Source organism: Montipora foliosa, chromosome 14 (genome assembly GCF_036669935.1).
Source record: "Montipora foliosa isolate CH-2021 chromosome 14, ASM3666993v2, whole genome shotgun sequence".
NCBI lineage: Eukaryota > Metazoa > Cnidaria > Anthozoa > Scleractinia > Acroporidae > Montipora > Montipora foliosa.
The window spans coordinates 2,088,135-2,093,911 of NC_090882.1; the positions used below are offsets into that span (position 1 = coordinate 2,088,135).

Here is a 5,777-nt window from a genome sequence, read left to right on the forward strand (position 1 = left end):
CAGTGTCCCAAGTATGTAGATAAGGTTTTTTTTTTTCTGCTGTTAAAACTTTCAGACCAAAGTTATTTTTCATCGCCACAAGCTAAATTCTGAGTGGAACATAAAAAGGGAACGATACGCTAAAAAAATGTACTACTAGGGCATATCCAAGGATAAGTTAGGTGGTTCTGTCGAACACCGAACTGAAATGAACAACATTTAAGATTCTTAACATCACGCTGACAAAAAAGATATGTCAAGACATGCGCGCAATTGGATGTACGGCGATTTCAATAAGCGTCACAAAGTGTCCCCTTTGCTCTTCAGTCCCGTCTCGAGATAGAAATCAAAATGGCCGCCGTATCTGCAAAAAGGACTATTAACGTGAGAAAGGGCCCCCCCCCCCCCCCCAAATGCTGCTTCTCAATGAAGGATAGACAGCTGCATTTACCGTAAGCTAAAAATAACGCTTATCTTTACTCTGATACCTTATTGTTGGAAATGGTAACAAAGGCTTTGAGTTTAAGGGACACTTCGTGTTGAACGTCAAAATTGGATGTGCACCTGACTAGGTGCATTTCTGGACGTAACTGAGTAGAGCAAAGCTGATTGAGCGGTAAATTATCTAATATAATTTATTCCTTTACCGTTAAATCAGGCTTGCTAGTTTTGGTTTGACAATTGTGATGCCGCTGATTAGATCCTTCTCCAGGCTCTTCTGTTTTATTACGGTGGTCCTTGCTTACACAGGTCTATTTACATCGAATCAAAATTATGTCTGAGGATGGGCATTAGATTTGGAAGTGTTTTTTTTTTTTTTTCAAGTGCGCGTGCTCGATCAAAAGAGGAAACTCGTGCCCAAGTTTTCTATTCGAATACCATTCTCGTCACCAAAGCCTCGAATCTTATGTCTGCGAATGACACGAGGCTCTTGGAAACTCTTTGAAGGAGAACACGCACCGTAGGGTTCTCATAGCACAAAATTGGCTATTTGATCTTTACGGCGCCTGCTCACTCCTCGTGCTAACATGAATGCACTAATCAGAGACGTTTTTCATTGTTCTTCGCGTAAACCAATGAGAAGACACTTTGTTTCAGTGTTCCCCAGAGCTCTTCTCTCCTTCGAAAAGAGCTCTGGGGTCGAGATTGTTCTAATACATATTTTTCAATCTGAAGGTCGCTAGCGAAACGCTGCTTGAATCCACTTCAAACTCATATGGAACAGCTGTAAGGCCTGGGGCTTGCACATTTCTAAATCTCGAACTTAAACCGTGTTTCTATTTTAAAGACAAATAGAAACAGATGTAAGGAATATTCATTTAACTTCTTAGCAATAAAAGGAATTACATTCTGTTTATTTTGCTTGTGATAGTAGAATGAATGGAATCATGAAAACATCATCATCAGATTTTGGTTGCGTTCAATTGGGAAATCTGGATTGAGATCTTAAAATCTGGATCTTCGGATTTCCAATCGAGCAAAAAAATCTGAAAACGGATTTTGTCGCGGATCTCACTAATTGAAATCCTTTCCAATTAGTGAAATGTAGTGAAATCTATCCAATTAGTGAAAATGTAGTGAAATCTATCCAATTAGTGAAATGTAGTGAAATCTATCCAATTTGTGAAATGTAGTGAAATCTATCCAATTTGTAAAATAAGTGAAATCTGCGACAAAATCTGTTACTACCAAATCTGTTTTCAGATTTTGTGTTCAATCGGAAATCCGGATTTCCCAATGGAAAGCACCCTCTATTTGCTCCGGAAGCCTGTAAATCTCTACTGTGGTTCTATAACAAATGCATCCAGTAGCGAATGAAGAGTACATACTACGAATGTGAGTGAATGTAGCTATATTAATAATGCAAACGAAAAACTGTTGTTGCCAAGGAATGATCCAGGATTCAGCTAGGAAAATCGTCTGCGGAGGTGGACCCCTCTGGGGATCAAATATGTTATTAACATCGTGTACAGGGATGATTGTAAGTTGTTTAATATCCTCGAGATCATCTCTGATATTTTAAACAAGGAGTACTCCTTGTCCACGTAAGTTTTTGCGTCAGAAACGAACGTTTTCAAAGGTTTTTTATTTCATTAAACGGGCATTACCGATGGATTCGCGCCGAGTCTCTTAAATCCCGCTACTTCAACTGATCAACGCTAGAAATAAATCGCTTTTGACGTACAACAACTAAGCTTGAATGAACATTCAAGTTTCTCAGGTATCGATATTGTACTTAATGTATATATATAGTTTACGTCATAGAGAGTGCGGCGTACGGGGTTTTTTGACACAAACAACCAGTGAATACAACCCCGTTCAAAACACTTTCTATGTCCTGAGCTCTTTATTACACATAAGACGAGAATTTTCATTGGAATAGTTTTCTGAACGCAAATTAGAAACAAAAACTCACTAACAATAGAACCAAATGCAAATTTAATTTAATTCAATTCAATAACAAAGTACGATTTGCACGAGATGCACGAGTGATTGGCTTGGAAAGGCCTTACGCTATCGTTGATTGGTTATACTTCCACACGTGAAAGAGCTGTAAGCCATTCTGATTGGCTGTATAGGCTTTTTTCACATGAGAAAATAAAGCGTATAGATTTCTACAAATGAGCTTTATAGAATAAAGTTCTCATGTTATGTGTAATAAAAAAGGTTATTGACATGGAGTAAAAGTAAATGGGTATCAATAAAAAAAACAGAACTAAAGGTTGTTTCGAGTCACACTACTTTTTTTTGCTTCGAAGACACTTCCTACTTTGGGCCCAATTCAAAACCCGATTAATATTAATCCCATATTAAATTCAAACTCAGGCTTGAAAGTTGCTCATCAAAAAAGTCCCAGTCTTGGATGGAACTGTTATGCTGAAGGAAAGCAACAGCCTCGTCAATTTAGAAATCTAACAGTCCTGTGGAAACTTTTTTCTGGAAATAGACTGCAATTTAAAGAGGCTATTTCACGCAAATTGATGTAATTTCATGACGCCCAAAATGCCCAAAAATTGGAATGAAACATTGCAGTAACCATTTAAAACTGTTGAACAATGTAAAAGAAATACGGCAAAAGGAAAGAGAAGTACGGATATACACAAATGGACAAGATTGAAATGGATTGCATTTGGGTAATCTCGAAAAAAAAAAGTCGGCCCGACGTTTTTCAAGTTTAAGACAAATCGACTGGATAAAGGTCGCTTTTGCTCGGAATCATCTTGTTTGTGATGCAACGATAAATTTATAGGTATAGGAATTCCACATGATCATTTTTCGAGTTTTAAACTCGTTATTAACTAAAGATTTTCCCTAAACACCCTAAATAACGTGACATAGCCCCTTTAAGTTTCCCGTAATCCAAGATTAGCTAAATCAGTCTTGAACAAATGACCCACGCTCAGTGTTACCAGACAATTAAAATGAACGCGCACCATCGCAAAACGTCACAATACCACTTGTCTTGAGCACGCATCGGTCTACGATTAAACTGGCCTTTTTTTTTTTTCCTCCGGCCTCTTGAGGCCCAAGGTAAAATATGCAAACGAGTTTGACTGTGTATGAGAATTTGGTATTATCAGCTGAGAGGATAATACTAAATTGACCGCTGATGTTTGGTCAGGTGAGAAATTTACATAGACGCACAGCGGTAATTACCACAATCAGAATGCGGAAAGAATATTTGCCCTCCCCTCCCAGTCGAGTCCAGCGTGCATTGAAATTAGTATGTTCCCCGGCCAGTGAAGTTTTAATTTAAAATGCTGCGAAATTAATAAGAGAGGCCTCTGTCAGTAGGAAATTACTTCATTCTTGAATACTGAAATACTTATTGGGTAAGTTGTTTGTATTTATTAATTTACAGAAAGAGTTGTTAAAAAAACTTCTCTGCAAGCAAACGAACGCGTTTAGGATTTTGCATTTTGGGTTACATCTCTACATGCTCTACGGGTTTATTTCGAACTTACAAAGTGGCCAGCTCCCATTTGGCTTGATAGCTCAATCGGTGGAGCCCCGTGTCGCTATACCGTACAGCACAGAAACGACAACTTTCGTTTTGTTGTTCCAAGTCAACGGATAAGAAATATCTTCTTGATGTTTGGTTAAAGGAAGGTACTGGTACACAAAAAATTGCAACATTAACATTTAATCAGGAAATAATGGAAATACTTATTAACCCCACAATTACTCAAAATACTCAGATTTCTGAACACAACAAGTAGGCTAAAAAGGTATAAATCATCAAGTGTCAGCTTGTTTGAAAATTCATTTTCAATTTGTTGTTTTGAAAATCCATTTTCAGAGCAAGGGTATTTTGAAAAAAGTTCTGGTTAAAGGGGACATTAGTGGATGTGGGGGTTGTTAGCTCATTGACTCCACTGACAAGTAAAATTGTCTGGCGTTAGGCAGAGTAATATCCATTTAGGTCCTGTTTACATGGAGGTGGGTTAACCCCGCTGAGGAGGCGGGTCGCCCAGTCCCCCGGTCCCCCACACCCTGTAACCCAACCAGCCAGGATCGCGTTTTGCCATGTAAACACTTGAAGGTGGGGACGCCTGCCAAGCTGGAGTCGGCTCGTATTTAGCCCTTATAGGCCAAATCGGAAAACACCATAATACCCTTTGTTTGTTCCCCCAAATTTTGCATAAGCATTGTTTGTGTTTTCTCTTAGGAGCATTGTAAGTCCCAAGAGAAACTGAAAACAATGCTTGTGCAAAATTTGGGGGGACAAACAAAGAGTATTATGGTATTTTCTGACGTGGCCTATTAACCGAGCAGGAGGTCTGTATGGGAGAATCTTGACCGAGGTTATGAGTACAGACCGAACGCAGTAAAGTCTGTACACACGAGCAAGGTCAAGATTCTCCCTTACAGACTGACTAAGCTCGGGTTAATAAGATGTTTATTATATAGCAAACAAGAACAACTTAATTCATTTAATGTAACTAGTTTGTAGTAACTGATATTTTGCTTGTGAGTGGCGATGAGCTGAACTTAATTCTGCCAAAGTTTGCTCGTCTTCCTTACTTTTTTTTCTCGTCATGCTTTTTGGCACTTCCATAAATAAATCTTGGTAGAAGAAAATACTCAATATTTTTGCATTTTAGTTTGCGACTTTTTCACAGCAAAACAATACCTATCTAGACCCCGGTCAATATCGATTTCAGCCAATCAAATTCGATAATTTGGTAGTTCCCAGTCCTTGTGAGACAGAGCCATATGATAACACAATACACCTCGTTCCCAGGGTCTCTTGTCGAACGACAATGGAGACCCTGGGAACAAGGTTGAACAAAATACTGCCTTTGGCGGAGGAGTTGCAGCATTAAAAGTGATAAGAAGAAGCCACAACAATGATAAGTTGAGCAAGAGTAGCTTAGAGTAGAAAGAGTATTAACCGCCAAAATGCATCCTCCACCTGCCATTTTGCCTGTTTACGTTTTTGGTGAATATGCAGAAGCCGGTTTTGTCTGCATCAGGGGAGATCCAATCCTTTTATTTGCCAAACAGGTCTTTTAAAAACACTACATTGAATCTTAAGGGATTTAGCCCAAGTTAAACCATTCTAAGTCTGTTCAGATTTGACGCATGTAATGGAGGAAACATCCTCCTAAAGGCATTTGTACAAAGATCGTTTTCATGAAGTAAAGGAAGCAGAATCAAGCTACAATGACTAGACAAAATTTGTAAGGTTCGTACAAACCCTTGTAATAAAACTTGTGCTAGTTGACGTGAAATTAGAGATAACGTGAGGAGATTTTTAATAACATCCAAGTTTTTCATGGTTATGCCTTTTGTAA

The 5,777-nt window shown here is 38.6% G+C and overlaps 1 protein-coding gene across 3 annotated transcripts in view; it reads left to right on the forward strand.

Moving 5' to 3' along the window:
• The window catches only part of LOC137984756 (ubiquitin-conjugating enzyme E2 E1-like), a 14,648-nt gene extending 11,953 nt beyond the window's left edge, over positions 1-2,695 (forward strand). For all 3 annotated transcript variants that reach the window (XM_068832022.1, XM_068832021.1, XM_068832023.1), the window contains exon 7: positions 1-2,695. This exon is cut by the window's left edge and continues 585 nt beyond it. The gene's annotated coding sequence lies outside the window, so the exon portion shown is untranslated.
• Positions 2,696-5,777: the final 3,082 nt, after the last annotated feature.